Below are 17,196 nucleotides of genomic sequence, written 5' to 3' on the forward strand. Positions count from 1 at the left end.
CCAGAGCAGATGTCCTAACACTAAACTGACCTAAGTTAAAAGCAAATGTCTTTACCCTGGCAGCTGCTATGCTAAAATGTGTAACTTACATTCAATACAGACAGCAGGAAACAAAGCAAGCGCTCACCAATATGGGCCGCATCTGAATGACTCACCACCTCATATGCACCGCTTAAATAGCTCAAATACACACTCAGCAGTTTTGCATATGTTTTGCATCTGTCTGATTGCTGAGTGTGTATTTGAGCTATTTAAGCGGTGCATATGAGGTGGTGAGTCATTCAGATGCGGCCCTTATTGGAAAATTCGCTCGTGCAATGATTGCACTTTCCTCGCTCTCCTTAACGATCGCTTCTGATCGCGACGGAAAGAACTTTATGCAATTGTCGGACAAGCGATCGTTAATTGGTGTTTACAAACGATCGTTATCGCAAGTGTGTACGCAGCATTACAGCGGAGTGTGCAGAATGGATCAAACCAAAGTGAACGGATCCAAAGGCTACCATTCATAAAGCATTTCTGCATGCAGAAATGCTGAAAACAGCTGAATTTACTGAGCACTTAGCAAAGTGTTTATTCATAAAAGCGGTTTCCGCATGAAAAGCGGACATTCCCGAGCAGAGTGATAAATTACCGCCTTGTGCGGTGATTATGTTAACAAATGTCACCATATGTCAAATCATAAAGATTAGAGCAAGCGATGTCAGCACAGAGATTATCACTCCCTTTGAAGTAGCGATAACCATGCAGAGAACAGCTAAGCTAATGAGACAGACCTCCCAAGCAGCAGCTGCAGTGAGAGCAGAGCAAAAAAAGGCATTCCGGAATACCAAGGCTGTGTTTTTTAACCTCTTGGGTACCTGTTTTCAGATATATTTCACATCAGAAAGCTTGCATGTGTAACATTTTTTTGAAGTTCCTCTAAGCTGTGGCAATTAAATAGCTTGTTTAGAAAGACAGACAGATTCAGCGCAAGGAGAGGCATTTTTAAAAAAATGCACATGTAAAGGGATGCTGGGGCTGCCTCTTCTATAGTAACGCTGTCTCTGGAGGAGAAAATGTATCAACTCATCAGCTTCTCATGTTACGCAAACATACTGCCAGCCTACCGCCTGCCTAGTTCGGGAAAATACCAAACTTGTATCGCAACTGGAAACATTTTTATGAATGAGCACACAGAAGTCTAAACTACCGAATGCGCTATTTTCACCCACAGATTTTTTTTACCGCACTGCTTTTATGAATGATAGCAATAGGGTAACATTGGATCTGTTTACATCCATTAGGATGTGGTCCGTTGAGGTCCGCTAAACAGTTTGTTTTTGCTGGCAGTGTGAACTGGGTCAAATGCATTTGTGAGAAAATTGTGCAAGAATGTGATCTTGCACAATTCACACCTAAAATCAAAAATGCAAACGCAAGTGTTTTGCGTTTGTGCGCTCCCCCCCCCCCCCTTCCCAACACTCCACTGCGCGCTGCGTTTCTGGTAAAAGCGCTTTTCTAAGTGCTTTTCCAGAGCGGTTTTGTAATTCATGCCCTGACGCAAGTCAGGAAGTGAACTCTTTGACCCACCTAAAAAGAATACAATGTATTTATTCAAAAAACGTGAACGCAATTGCTGTTTTGTGGGCGGTATAGCACTCTTGCTATACTTTCCATTATAGCAAAAACGCCCCAAAAATGGTACAGACATCGCTTTGCTGAACGCACAGCCCACGAACCGTGCCGATATGAACCTTCTCATAGAAATGCATTGAACAAGCGCTTTGTGGACGATTTTAAAAATCGCCTGCACTGGGAAAAAAGGACGAAAACGCCCCTAGTGTGAACAAGCCCTAATAGTTTTCTATGCATTTGTGTAAGAAAATGTGTTCTCTCTCATATCCATAGACTGCAATGCATTTGTGTAAAAATGTGTTTTTCATGCCCATAGATTTCAATGCCTTTGTGCAAAAGCCGCAACAAGATTTGTTTTCTCATGCTCATAGACATCAATGGATGTGTGCGAAAACGTGTCTTCTCAAGACCACACGTTAGTGAATAAACATAACTTGTGAAAATTATGAGACATCAAGATTACGATTGCAATTATAATCATGATCCCAATTGCAAAAATGATGTGAAGTTTCACAAAAGCAAAATGACTCCTTACGATCAAAACAATTGATTGCCATTTCCTTCCACAACCAGAGCGGGCTCATCTACCAGGCAACCTAGGCAGGTGCCTGGGGCCTAGTGGGTGTCAAAGGGCCCACTTGCCACCTTACTTTACCTTTCTTCACTTCAGCTTACCAAAATGATTGCAAGGGGGGCCAAATCTACTACCTATTACATCGTAATCCATCTCTGTCCTTAGCATTACCTTCGTCCCCTTATGGCACCGTTAAGTATAGTGATTATTAGTGATCTCATGTATTCTATAATATAGACACGTTTATATCCTCTCCCCTTCCATAGCTGTGACCATTCATAGCTGTGAGCTCTCTGGGTAAACTTGTTAGACAACCTGTAGCTGTATCAGCTGTAGGGCGGTGACTGTCTGCTGGCTTGTCATGTGCTTCATACAGCTGGAAGTAATAATAACCAGAAATGATGCTTGTTACAAAATATAAAACATGTATTTACTGCTAACTTTTTCTTTCTAGAGAGTCAGCATTCTAGTAATTAATGTGTAATAGGCAACTCTGTGATGAATTCAGCGTTGCATTATGTTGTACTGGTAATTACTACTGATTCCACTAACAATACAACGTCCCCTGTGTATTAGGAGGGTGGGGTGGGTAACCCGGCAACAGAAAAGTTCAGACCGGCGATTGGTGGGTTGGAAAGAGCACTTTCATCATGAGTGTGCACAGCAGTTTTGTGTCAGAAGAAACAGCAGTGGCTGATACAACTGTCCAGAGCGGATACAGTGTTCCTCTGCATTCTGCACAGGAGATCTCTCTGTACCATTACTGGAAATCTCTGGTAAGTAACATATTGCCTGTGGCAGTCAGTAGGATGTAAAGATGTAGGCAGTTAATTGTGCAGTGCTATCAAGTGATGCTGAAAGCATGTTTGTTCTTTTGCATAAGTTTTGTAGTGTTTCTCAAGTACCCACTAATAAGAATCATCTTATCTCAGGCATACAGAATGTACATACTAATTGAAGAGACTAATGCTGGGAATAAACGGTGAGATTATAAATCGATTTACTGTCCGATTTTATTTGCGATCGATTTTCTTATCAAATTCCATTCTTTTCTATGAGAAATCGATTAGAAAAATGATTGTAAATAAGATCGGGCATGTCGGAAATTATCTATCGAACCATCTAACAACTTATGGTGTATTCCTAGCATAAGGCCTATTTTACACTATACACTGAAAAACTGGTGTGTGTTGACTCTCCATAGCAATGCTTTGTGAAAAAGCTTTCAGTTAAAGAGAATCTGTACTCTAATATTCTTACACTAAAAAGCATACCATGCTATTCCTTATTTTCTTCTGTGCCCCTCTGTGCTGTTTCTGCCACTCTCTGCTGCAATCCTGGCTTGTAATTAACAGTTTTAGGCAGTGTTTACAAACAAACTATACTAAAAAATCTGAACACATATGGGTACTCAGGCCACCTTAATATACAAAGTATCAAAATTTATTGTTAATAAATCAAGGACATGTAAATACTCAGATAGTCACAAAGGAACGAAACACACATGATTCAAGAATAAAATTGCGTATGCAAAACTACAGTTTAGCCATCAATCAGCCGCTATAATAAATATGCCAGCTTGACAATGCATAGAGGGATTACCCATTCACACATCTCAAGCATGCCGCGCTTCCGTACTGGTGCCATGCACTATGGATGAAATATATAGTGGGGGCCCCCCTTCCTCCTAGAGACAAAGCTGCAAATTCTTGTTATAGTCCACCACGATCAATTATTAAGTAGACTTGGGAGCTAGCAGAAATACATTCCCTCAGAGCAGTGGTGCTCACCGCCAGGTCGTGATCACGCTTACGCGTGGATTCACGACCATTTTGACGCATTCCGCCTCGGACCCGAAAATCCGTAATTAGATTTTAAACCACGAAAATCTACTTCGGCTTCGCGTGAATGCGGACAGAAATCCGCATTCACGCTCGTGAAACCCGGGGCTGAAGTCGTGGTTTGCGGAAATGCGTCAAACTATGCGGAAGTGACACATTGCAGGCCAATCAGAGTGCCCCAGCCAGGCCCTAGCAACCAATCACAGGAGGGGAGCTATGCCCTCCCCTCCTGAATATAAAGCGGCGGCCATGATGGAAAAGCTCTGTCCTTGCTACTAGACTGTGGTGCTGAGAGGATTATCTCCAGGCCATTGTTGTTTGAGCAAGTGCATTTATTGTGTTAAAAACAAAGCGTTTTTTTTGCTAACACTGCTCTTATACTGTACACAGTTAGCTAGTCAGTGAGTGATTGCTGTAGTTAGTTGTAGTCAGTGTAGTGTAGTGGGAGTGTGGGAGTCTAGTGATTATTTAACTGTGTGTAGTGCTGTGCAGGCAGGTTCAGTGCTGCAGTGTAGTGGGAGTGGGGATTATCTGTGTGTAGAGTGCAGGCAGGCAGGTTAGTGCAGCTGCAGTGTTCACTTGTATATTCCAGTGACAGTTATACACTTGTACTATTTGCAGGCAGCCAGTCACACCGCCAGCGCCGCCACTCTCTGCCAGCGCTGTTCATTCATTCTGTCAGTGACCTTGTGCCGTGCCCAGTGCCCACTGCTCGCTCGCTCGCTGGCATATGAGCATCTCATTACACAGTGTGACATCCTTGTGTGCCCACTGCATCCTTCAGTGACCTAGTTGTATATCCAGTGCCCACTGCTGTGCCCACTGCATCCTTCAGTGACCTTGTACTGTGGCCACTGCATCCTTCAGTGACCTAGTTGTATATCCAGTGCCCACTGCTGTGCCCACTGCATCCTTCAGTGACCTTGTACTGTGCCCACTGCATCCTTCAGTGACCTAGTTGTATATCCAGTGCCCACTGCTGTGCCCACTGCATTCTTCAGTGACCTTGTACTGTGGCCACTGCATCCTTCAGTGACCTTGTACTGTGCCCACTGCATCCTTCAGTGACCTTGTACTGTGCCCACTGCATCCTTCAGTGACCTTGTACTGTGCCCACTGCATCCTTCAGTGACCTAGTTGTATATCCAGTGCCCACTGCTGTGCCCACTGCATCCTTCAGTGACCTTGTACTGTGGCCACTGCATCCTTCAGTGACCTAGTTGTATATCCAGTGCCCACTGCTGTGCCCACTGCATCCTTCAGTGACCTTGTACTGTGGCCACTGCATCCTTCAGTGACCTTGTGCTGTGCCCACTGCATCCTTCAGTGACCTTGTACTGTGCCCACTGCATCCAGTGATTCATTACTAGCAACATGTCTGGCAGGGTTTCGCGGGGTGAGAGGAAAGGGAGTTCAATTGCCTCAGCCACTTCTGGGACTGCTCCACGTCCAGGGAGAGGACGCCCAGCTGTACGTGGTCGTGATGCAGCAGAAAAGGGGGCAGCAAAGCCTGGGCCGAGTCAGCGGACGCCATTGTCCAAATATTTTAAAGTTTCTGGTCCCCGTGTGGTGGTTGAGCAAATGGAACCTGGCGTACTCATGGACATCATGACTTCCTCCCAGACCTCTACTGTGAGCACCACTCCAAGCAGTAGCAGCAGCAGCCAACATCCCACGCTTGTTGTGACATCCACCCCAGCACCCACTGGTCAGCAGCCCTCCCAGGATGACAGCGTTCTGTCCCTCAGTCCGGCATCTGGGAACCTGCTGATGCAAGAAGCACAGGACTTACTGGGGACTGATGTGGCAGAGATTGAGATCGGGCCACAATCACAAGCGTTGTTGAGTTCTGGTGATGAAGAAGAGGGGTCTGTGTCTGGGGATGTAGGGACAGAAGAGGAGGCGGGGGAGTCAGAGGAAGAGCTGGATTATGATGATGCTGCTGATGATGACGTTGTGGACCCTAACTATGTGCAGCCTGCTGAATCCGTGGAAGAATGGTCAGAGCAGGATGACGAGTCACCTCGGCCTAGGCAAGGATATCGCCATATGTCAGGCAGGGGCAGGGGCATCGGCAGCAGTGGGCGTGGAGGAAGTAGACAGGACACTGCTTCAGCCGGCACCACCACCATGCAACCCCCGGCAACTACTACCACACATTGCTCCGCTGCACCCTCTGCTAGTGGGGGCCGCAGTAAATTAAAGTCACCAGTGTGGGATTGCTTTGAGGAATGTACTGATGACAAAAGGTATGCGGTGTGCAGGTTATGCAGCAAAAGATTGAGCCGTGGGAAAAGTCTGAGCAAGATGGGTACCTCATCCCTCCAGGGCCACCTGAGAAGCCGCCACTGCCGCGAGTATGCGGACTTTAAGAGGAAGCAGGCACTGCTGGCAGGGGTTCCTGAGAGCAGAAGGCCCACCAGCGCAGCAGCATCCTCCCTCCCTCAGGGTCGTGAATCCCCCACAGCAGCAGCAGTAGTAGCACGCAAGCGCTCTTCCACCTCGGCTGCTCAGGACACAGACATTGAGGCTGGCAGCCAGTGTTCGTCTCTCTCCTCTGTCTCCCCTGCATCCCAGCGTCGTCAGACCCTGCTGAGCGACACCTTTCAGGGTCTGACCAAGCCTCTGCCTCCAAGCCACAGGCGGATCCGCAAACTAAATGGCTTGCTGGCCCGGGCCATGGCATCACAGCTGCTTTCCTACTCCCTGGTGCAGGAGGGGAGCGCCATGCGGACGCTGCTCCAATTTGGCATCCCCGAGTGGCAAGTCCCCAGTCGCCACTATTTCAGCAGGAGCGCGATCCCAGCACTCCACAAGTTTGCGGTGGAAAACGTGGCCCGTTCCCTGGACTACTCTGTGGGCAAGCGGGTCCACGTGACCATGGACTCGTGGAGTAGCAGATTTGGGACAGGTCGCTACCTGTCCTTTACGGCCCACTGGGTGACACTGATGGAAGGGAGGGAGGACAAGAGCGCATCAGCCCAGCTAGTGGTGCCACCACGCGGGATCAGGGGGGATGCAGAAGGGTCCTGTCACGACACTCCCTCAGCACCCGGAAAGCAAGCCCGCCTCGGCAGCAGCAGCGCCAAGCCTCGGCACTGCCAAGCCCTTTTAAAATTGGTGACCCTGGGGAAGGAGAGGCTTACGGCCACCAACGTCCTGGCCGCCCTCAGGAAGCAGGAGCGGAGGTGGCTGACCCCCAGAGGCCTGGAAGTGGGGTATGTGGCAGCCGATAACGGGGCCAACCTGGTGGCAGCAGTGCAGCAGGGAAACCTCCAGCACATCCCCTGCTTGGCCCACGTGCTCAATCTTGTGGTGCAGCGCTTCTTGCGCACCTACCAGGGGATGAGCGAGCTGCTGCAGGATGCCCGGGCGGTGGTACGCTTTTTCCGCCTGTCAGCCACTGCCTCTGCACTCTTGTCCACCTTACAGCAGCAGTATGGAAGGCCACAACACCGGATGATCATCGACATGCCAGTTCGCTGGAATTCGACTCTGGCCATGTTGGAGCGGCTGTGTCAGCACAGGCTGGCTCTTAGGGCCTACATGCTAGACCCAAGTGTCCCCAGCAACCAGCAAGTCTCCATGATTACTGCCACTCAGTGGACACTGATGCAGCAAGTATGCCTGGTGCTGAGTCCCTTCCTGGAGGCAACCAAGATGGTCAGTGAGGAGCGGGCCTCTGTGTGCCAGTGGGTGCCCTTGGTTTGTCTACTGGAGCAGGCAATGGACAATTTAATTGAGCGTGGGGATGAAGCCCTGAGGCAGTTGGAAGAACAGGAGCAGATGGCAGCACAGTCCAGCTCAGAGGAGGGCTCACAGCAGGTAGTGGAAGAGTTGGAGGTCCCTAACCTGAATGAGGAGGAGGAGGAGGAGCAGAGTGCAGCAGGCGTTGTACGTGGATGGCGGTTTGAGGAGGACAACGACATGGCACAGGAAGAGGACAGGCATGCGTTATGGGACAATGGCGAGGACGAGGAAGATCTTGCTGGCAGGGCCCACTTGTTTCCCATGGCTGTGCACATGTTGCGCTGCCTTCGCAGGGACCCCCGGGTGATCCAGATGCGTTCAAGGGAGGACATCTGGATTACCTTGATGCTTGATCCCCGTCTGAAGGGGAAGCTGGGAGACTTAATGACGCCATCCACCACCGAGCAACGCACAAGGGAGTTGAAGGAGGCCCTTGTGCGCAGACTACTGGAAGCATTCCCCCAGCCTTCCACCCCCACTGTAACTGCTCTGCCAAGCCAGCAAGAGGTGCCTGCCATTGCCACTAGCAGCACAACAACAACCACCAGCAGCAGCAGCAGCAACTGGCGCCCCGGAGACCTGAAGAGCCTAAGCAAGAGCCTGTATGCAGTGCAGCAGCCCAGAACAGAGGTGCCCGCCACAGCATCCACCACCAACCAGCACAAGCAACGACTGACCACCATGGTGTCTGACTATATGGGGTCATCCAGCGGGCTCAATGACACCGACAGCCCCGTGGACCCCTTGGAGTACTGGGTCAAGAGACTGGACATCTGGAGCGAGCTTTCCCAGTACGCCCTGGAACTCCTATCCTGCCCTCCTTCCAGTGTCCTCTCAGAGAGATGCTTTAGTGCGGCCGGTGGCGTGGTCACAGAGAAGCGCTCTCGGCTCTCCCACGCCTCTGTGGACAAACTCACCTTCCTGAAAATCAACCAGGCTTGGGTGGAAGGTGAGTTCCTGGCCCCTATTGTCGGACACAGGGGGACATGAAGTGGCTGCTGCATGTGCTGTTGTTAACTATGCCTGCCTTTATAAAGACATTTACTACCTGCCTAGTGCCTACCTTGGTTAATTTTTTGGTGTTATGGTACTACTACCAGTAAGTTGCCATGGTCCTCCTTCTGAGCTGCTGAACTGACCGCCCGCTTTGTCCTCCTGACTCAGTCGCTACTACACTCTGCGTTCACACTGCCCGGGTCACCGGGTGCATTTAATTTTTTGGCCAGCACTATGACGCTGTGCTACTACTACTGTGCTGCTGCTGCTGAACTGACCGCCCGCTTTGTCCTCCTGACTCAGTCGCTACTACACTCTGCGTTCACACTGCCCGGGTCGCCGGGTGCATTTAATTTTTTGGCCAGCACTATGACGCTGTGCTACTACTACTGTGCTGCTGCTGCTGCTGCTGCTGAACTGACCGCCCGCTTTGTCCTCCTGACTCAGTCGCTACTACACTCTGCGTTCACACTGCCCGGGTCACCGGGTGCATTTAATTTTTTGGCCAGCACTATGACGCTGTGCTACTACTACTGTGCTGCTGCTGCTGAACTGACCGCCCGCTTTGTCCTCCTGACTCAGTCGCTACTACACTCTGCGTTCACACTGCCCGGGTCGCCGGGTGCATTTAATTTTTTGGCCAGCACTATGACGCTGTGCTACTACTACTGTGCTGCTGCTGCTGCTGAACTGACCGCCCGCTTTGTCCTCCTGACTCAGTCGCTACTACACTCTGCGTTCACACTGCCCGGGTCACCGGGTGCATTTAATTTTTTGGCCAGCACTATGACGCTGTGCTACTACTACTGTGCTGCTGCTGCTGAACTGACCGCCCGCTTTGTCCTCCTGACTCAGTCGCTACTACACTCTGCGTTCACACTGCCCGGGTCGCCGGGTGCATTTAATTTTTTGGCCAGCACTATGACGCTGTGCTATTACTACTGTGCTGCTGCTGCTGAACTGACCGCCCGCTTTGTCCTCCTGACTCAGTCGCTACTACACTCTGCGTTCACACTGCCCGGGTCACCGGGTGCATTTAATTTTTTGGCCAGCACTATGACGCTGTGCTGCTACTACTACCACCAGTATGTTGCCGTGGTCCTTCTGTGCTGCTGAACTGACCGCCCGCATAGTCCTTCTCCTGACTCAGTCGCTACCACCACTGCACTCTGCGTTCACACTGCCCGTGTCCACTGACAACTCTGCTGCGATGTCATTGCTAATTGCTGCAAAAAAAAAAAAAAATTACAAAAACCTCTCTGGAGCCTTTTTGCCGTCAGCCACTCATCCTCCTCCAGCGGTACCTTCGCCGCCAAGTGCCATTGGAACTCGCCTTCACCTCTTTGACTGCTTAACGCGTATATCCCTTTTTAAAACCACTTATTACCAATTAATAGTCCCATTAAAGTGTTGATTTCACTTTAAAATCCATTTTCTCTAGAAAAATTTTTTGGGGGGGAATTTTTTATGTTGAAGTTATGTTGCCCCTTATCACCTCGATAATCCATGCTATTTGGGGGACTGTAGCATGTATGGGGGCTTTGTTATTAACGTTAAAAGAAAATCCGCCTCCGGGCGTGAATCCGCGCGTGATTACGCCATTCACGGGAAAAAATCCGCGTGGTTGCGTGGACGCGGACGAAAATCCGCATGCGGCGGGGCCGAATGCGGATTTTTTTTTGCAACCACGCGGATTTCCGAATTCGTGGATGAGGCACATCCGAGCATCCCTGCCTCAGAGATGATGCAGTTCATATGTTTGTCAGCAAGGAATAGAGGATGGGTCTCACCACATGATACTACTAGCGTCCGTCCCGCTCTCCTGATAGTCGTGTATCCAATCCATGTACCACTGTGGAGTCACTGGATGGAAGGAAAGCCGCGTCTCGGCCTGAACTCCCCAGTGGTTAAGATGCCTTGTCCTAGCAGTCTAGTTTGCTGCTTCATCCGACCCGGCATACGAGCGAGACGGGACGCCACTCCATGCGCTCACCAACACGGAAGCACAGCCGAGAGGCAGGCTACGTGGCTCCGCCCACCGACGTTTCTGTGCTGTTTCTGCCACTCTCTGCTGCAATCCTGGCTTGTAATTAACAGTTTTAGGCAGTGTTTACAAACAAACTAACCAGCTTGTAATAGGCTCATATAAGCAGAGTGTGTGAGTCATACAGAGTGTGCAGGGGGCCTGCAGAGGGTGTGTATCCCTTCTAACCAATCACAAGCAGCCCTGCACATTCCACACATTCAAGCATTAAGCTGAGTACACACGTACGATAACGATCGTTCGAAAACGAACGATAACGACAATCGGACCGATAATCGCGCGTTCCAAATTTTCCAACGATCAGTTTTTTTGGACGATAACGACCGTTATCGTTCAATCCGACCGATCCAACCCGGCGGATTTTTTCTAAAGATAATCGTTCAATCGTTGCAGTGTGTACAAAGATCGTCCGATAATGAGTATCTGTGGAGTAGTACGCATGTTCTTATTGCCTGTCATAACGTCACTTCCGTTTGCGCACGTATTTTTTTTATCGTTCGTCGTTCAGTACTTTATACTTATATCGTTCACGTGTGTACACAATCGTTCATTACGAACGATCTTTTTGGTCTAATTTGAGTATCGTGTAAACGTCACGAATCGTTCGTAACGAACGATCTTTATCGTACGTCTATACGAACCCTTAGCCCGACAGACACGACAGAGGAAAGCAGATAAGATTCATTACAGAGACAGTGCAATTAGGAAAGGCTGCAGTAAGCCAGAGCACATTAGAACAGGCATAGGAACTTATAGGATAGAAGAACTAAGGCTGAAAAATCTGTTACAGAGTCTCTTTAAAATGCGTATAGTGTGAACTAAGCCCAGGAAAACTTGGACATTAGTTTGAAAATCATTTGTCCTTTCATTTATAACTGAGAGTAACTGATTAAGTGTAAAAGGACCCTAGGGTCTAGGCACACTATTGCGTTTATGATTTTAGCAACGGATGTGTGTGTGGCAGGGAACACACTTGCAGGGCCGTTTTTCCCTGCGTTTCCCAGGTTTCCGTCGGGTTTTGCGGTCGCGTCTAACGCGTGCATTTTTCTGCGTGCGTTTCCGCGTTTATGCGATTGCATGGCATGTAGTGCCATGCAATGTGCGGGAAAAAGCAGAAAACTGTGCGGGTACAAAACGCGGAAAAAACACGAACGCAAACGCGCACAAACGCATGCGGCGCAGCGTTTCCTGAGCTAGGCTATTAATTTCAATAGCCTTTAACATCGTGCGCGTTTTGCCGTTCGCGGCAAAACGCACAAAAACGGATGTAGTGTGTTCCCTGCCTCAGTGTGTGTGTAAGATGCGCGGTGACATAGCAAAACGGATGTAGTGTGTTCCCTGCCTCAGTGTGTGTGTAAGATGCGCGGTGACATAGCTAAGGAGCTATGGACCCCAGTGCAGGTTTTACAGTGACACCACGCATTGCTACAGGCATTTTAAAGGAGACTTGTAGAGCGAGGTGTATGGAGGCTGCCATATTTATTTCTATTTAAGCAATACCAGTTACTTGGCTATCCTACTGATCCTCTGCCTCTAATACTGAACAAGCATGCAGCAGATCAGGTTTTTCTGACAATTTGACAAGATTAGCTGCATGCTTGTTTCTGGTGTGATTCAGACACTTCTTCAGCCAAATAGATCAACAGGGCAGCCAGGCAACTGGTATTGCTTAAAAGGAAATAAATATGGCAGCCTCCATATACCTCTCACTACAGTTCTCCTTTAAAAAGCTTTTTAGGGCCCTTTTCCACTAGCAATCGCTAGCGTTCACGCTGAACGCTAGCGATTGCTGAATCGCAATTACCGGCGATTCCCCGACGTTCGCGGCTGCGATTTTGGTATGCTATGCACTGCATAGCAAAATCGCGGCAAATATCGCTCTGCCGCGCGTTCGCGTTCCCGGCAAAAATGAATCGCGGTAGTGGAAATGACTTACTGCGATTCCTATGTTAAAAAGCAAACCGTAGCGATTGTAAAATCGCTAGCGGTTTGCGTTTTTGCGATTCAGCCGGTGGAAAAGGGTCCTAAGGGCTCAGCCACACTATAAGCGCTTTTCTGAGCGCTTGTGATTGAAAATCGAAGTCGCAATGGTGGTGATTTTTACAGCGATTTTAATAAGTGAATGGGCGAGATTTTTAAAAACCTAATCAGTCACAAAGCGCTTCTAGTGTGGCTGAGCCCTAAAAGGGTCCTTAGCTGGCTGCAAATTGAAAAGGAAAGATAATTTATAATGAGGGTTAAATTGCAAAAGGTCCAATTTATGTTAATGGCAATTTAACAATGAAAATGGAATTTATTTCCTTTTTATTTTATATTTAAGATATTTGATGACGATTTCCACATTTTCAAAACGAAAGACAATAGCACCCATTAAATCATCTCTATATGGTTCAAGTGTTTTAACAAACTCTATAAATGCTAGCACTTTGAAAAGCACTTGGCAATTTTTATTCTATGGGTTGGATCACACCAGAGTGATGTGATTTTTAGATAAACACAAACGCGGGTTCTGCAGCATTTTTGAGGTGATTCAACCTCAATGTTAAGTATAGGAAATTTGGAAAATCACTCTAAAAAGCACTGAACAGAGTGATTTTCCAAGCACTTTTTTGGTACAGTTGTTAACGTTTAGGTCACACTAAAAAAAAACAACCTTGCATTGCCCTGCGGTAAAACTGGGTACTGCAACGCAGCTTTACAAGACAAGTATAAAAAGGGCCTTAAAGAGGTAAAAAAACATCCCCTGGGGGGTGCTCACCTCGGGTGGGGGAAGCCTCTGGATCCTAATGAGGCTTCCCACGCCATCCTCTGTCCCACGGGGGTCTCGCTGCAGCCCTCCGAACAGCCGGCGACAGACCCGACTGTCAATTCAATATTTACCTTTGCTGGCTCCAGCGGGGGCGCTGTGGCTGCTTTCGGCTCCGAAGTAGACAGAAATACCCGATCTCAGTCGGGTCCGCTCTACTGCGCAGGCGCCGGAAACTTGTGCCTGCGCAGTAGAGCAGACCAGACGGAGATCGGGTATTTCCGCCTACTTCTGAGCCGACAGCCGTCAGAGCGCCTGCGCAGGAGCCTGGAAGGCAAATAATGACGTCATCTTGTACGGAGGGCCGCAGCGAGACCCCTGAGGGATGGAGGACGGCGTGGGAAGCCTCATTAGGATCCTGAGGCTTCCCCCACCCGAGGTGAGTACCCCCCAGGGGACGTTTTGACGTTACAGATTCTCTTTAAAGGTCAGGTGCGAGGTTAAAAAAAAAAAAGCAGGATCTACTTACCTGGGGCTTCCTCCAGCCCCTGGCAGCCTATTTGTCCCTCGTTACAGCTCCTCACCAGGTCGGCATAAACTGCGCCTGCGTGAGCGTGTGGCGGCACCACTCACGATCACACTCACGATCACGCTCACATGGCCTGGAACGTTATGCACAGGCCCAGTACTCCACAAAGTCAACATTGCGTTACTGTTGGACTTCCGCGACACGGTGGTGGATGTAATGTAAATCAATAGGCAATGTAGGAAATTTAAACATGTTGTTGGCAGCGCAGACTGGTGGAAATACAACGGTGTAACCCGGGAATCCCAGTGATATACTACCTGTCCAGCAGAAAATACATAACTGGGCTAGGGGCGTGTGGGGGGAGGAGGCGTGGCGCTATGCATATGACCCTTGACGTTTGTGTGTTGCGATGCCCCGCCCCCCCATCGCAAATGCATTTGCCAAGTATAAAACCGGCCTAAAGGTAAACTAAAGTGACGAAAAGGTGGCCAGTTCAAATTTCTACTGTGCATGCTCTGAATACTCAATTGAAAAGGCACATGCGCAGCACCCTGAGGCTGGCACTGCAGCTGAAGGGAGAAGAGAAGAACGGCCGTCAGGGACCAGGAGGACTGCGGAGGACTGGAAGAAGGTAAGTTACACTGGCCACCTTATTTTCCCTTTTAGGTTCCCGTTAACTCAAAGCTGTATATAGTTTCCATGGTTTCTAGCAAGTTTCCTAAAAACTTATAGCAAATGCAGACTACTTTCACAATGCAACTGTTGTGGTGCGGCGGACAATATACTCGCATTGCAACATGATGCAAACATATACGCATTAGTGACGCTGTGTGGCCGATTCTGTTGGAATGACATGCTGTAAGGTGTGTGTTTACTAGACGATGTAAGCGATTACAGTTGCAGTGAAGTATACTTCAGCGGTAGTCTACTTGAGGTGGCCCAGCAGGAAACTTCATAGGGAATAGTTGTCCAATCACAGCACTTTCTAAAACGCAACTTGAAGCGTTGTAATTGGTCGAATGGTGTGGGCGTAGTTATTGTACAATCTATCTGAAACCTAAAGGTTGTTTAGGGTGCTGTGCGTCCAATCACATTAGGCCCAGCATGCAGCTTTCAGAGGACCATATTGGCTGAAGGGAAAAGAGCGGAACAATGGTGAGGGACCGAAAGGATTGCAGGGGGTTGGAAGAAGCCCTTCCATTTTAGGTTCCTTTTAACCAGCCCTGATCTCCAGTTTCATGTCTTCCTGTGTATTGTTTACAGCAGGGGTCCCCAAACTTACTTCAGACTGTCAACATACTTCAGACTGCTGGAGGGCCACAACATACATAAAATGATGTTGAAATCTAAGTACTGATTAAACCCCCCCCCCCCCTCTAATCATGTCCGGAGGAGAACTCCCAGCAGCAGCCATTCAGTCATGCGGCGCCCGAAGAACGTATTTGTGCACCAGACTGTGAAGCATACCCAGGTGACAACCTGCAGTCCAGTTGGACAGCAGTGTCACCTGATGCAGAATTGGAAGTGTAACGATCGGTGAAGCACAGAGAGGATCTGATTACCGGTGATCTGCAGTATCACTGGAAATACAGATATATACCAGATTATAAGTGATCTGCAGTATCACTGATAATCTGATATACCAGCTAACCTCTGTTCACCTGAGTAGAGTGTAGTGTTTGGTGTAACAGTAACACTTCGAGGACTAGGCCTCAGTGCAGCAAGGAGTACTGCACAGCTTCCCTCCGCAGATCTGAGCTCTCCAAGACGGGAGGAGTCAGACTGACAGTAGGAAGGATTGTCTGAAAGTAACCCTCAGGACGAAGGGTCGCTAACAGAGCGAGGAACCGCCTCTAACGGTAAGGTCGGTTCTCGAGGTCAGACAAGCCAAGTCGTACACACACGGACAGATACAGTTCAAGATCAGCAGACAAAGGCGGAGTCTAAGTACAGGCAGGGTTTGGCAACGGGGTATCAGATATATCGAGGTACAGAATCAGGAGGCTGAGGCGGAGTCTAGGAACAGGCCGGGGTTCGGCAACAGAGTATCAGAAATATCGAGGTACAAGATCAGAGTTCAGGAGGATAGTCAAGGCAGGCAAAGGTCATAACAGATAATCACAATCAAACTAGTACTTTAGCTATCAACAGAATCTAGCTAAGTGTAGGATTACAGCTCCAGCTGGTCCCGGCACACTTATGGATCTGACTACGGATCTGGGTGCTCCCACATATGTGATCGCAACGCCAGACACCCAACAACTGAACAGCTGGCAGTATATATACACGGAGGCCTCTCCAGCACCTCCCTAAGTGCTGGACCAATCAGGAGGGGAGCCAGGGTCAGCTGACCAACCTGGTCAGCTGACTCATTTCTGGCTGGCATATATGCTCTGCCTCAGTGTGCGCGCGCGCGTCATTCTCAACCTAGAGGGACTACGAGTCCCAGCCACAGCAGCCCCGCTCTTCGGTGTCTCCGCAGCGGGGGTATGCGCGCTAACCGCCGCGTCCAACGCGGCGGTTTCTCCGCGCTCCGCTGAGCCCTGCACGGAGACAGCCGCCTCATACTGAGAGGAGGCGGCTGCCTCTCCGTGTGCAGGCTCATTATGCGCGGAAGGAGCCGCCTGCCGCTGGCTCATGGCGGCGGCTCCTCCGCGCTTTCTTACAGGAAGCCAGAGAGTTACTGCTTGCTGGCTTCTACAGTATGTGGATGGGTGGTGCCAGCACTGCTATTTTATATGCGATCCGTGGATATTTAGAGGTGCAGTGGGCCACATCTATGTTATACATTTTGTGGTTGGGGGCCAGTGAAAAAGCCTTGGGGGGCCGCATTTGGCTCGTGGAACCATTAGTTAATAACCCCCTCTTCCCCCAATTACTGAAACAAAGCACTTATGTGGAAAAAAAAAAAAAAACCCCAACATGATAGCATTTACAAAAAAATACAAAATAGTTACCTTAGGGTCTCAGCTTTTTTTTAATATGTATGTCATGAGGGTATATTACTATTATTTTTTGCAAACGAGGGCTTGTATTTATTGATATATTATAAAGAAACACAAAATGGAAAAATACACCTTTTATTTAATAAAATATAGT

At 48.9% G+C, this 17,196-nt stretch overlaps 1 protein-coding gene across 3 annotated transcripts in view; it reads left to right on the forward strand.

Moving 5' to 3' along the window:
- Nucleotides 1–17,196, forward strand: part of LOC137544906 (apoptosis-inducing factor 3-like) — a 234,219-nt gene that overhangs the window by 67,682 nt on the left and 149,341 nt on the right. Inside the window, exon 1 of one of the 3 annotated variants that reach the window (XM_068266004.1) lies at nt 2,835–2,967. The exons of the other annotated variants lie outside the window; for them this stretch is intronic. The gene's annotated coding sequence lies outside the window, so the exon portion shown is untranslated. Of the gene's footprint in view, nt 1–2,834; nt 2,968–17,196 lie in introns of those variants that run through there. 3 annotated transcript variants of the gene reach the window in all.

This window comes from Hyperolius riggenbachi, chromosome 2 (assembly GCF_040937935.1).
Source record: "Hyperolius riggenbachi isolate aHypRig1 chromosome 2, aHypRig1.pri, whole genome shotgun sequence".
In the NCBI taxonomy this organism is placed as follows: Eukaryota; Metazoa; Chordata; class Amphibia; order Anura; family Hyperoliidae; genus Hyperolius; species Hyperolius riggenbachi.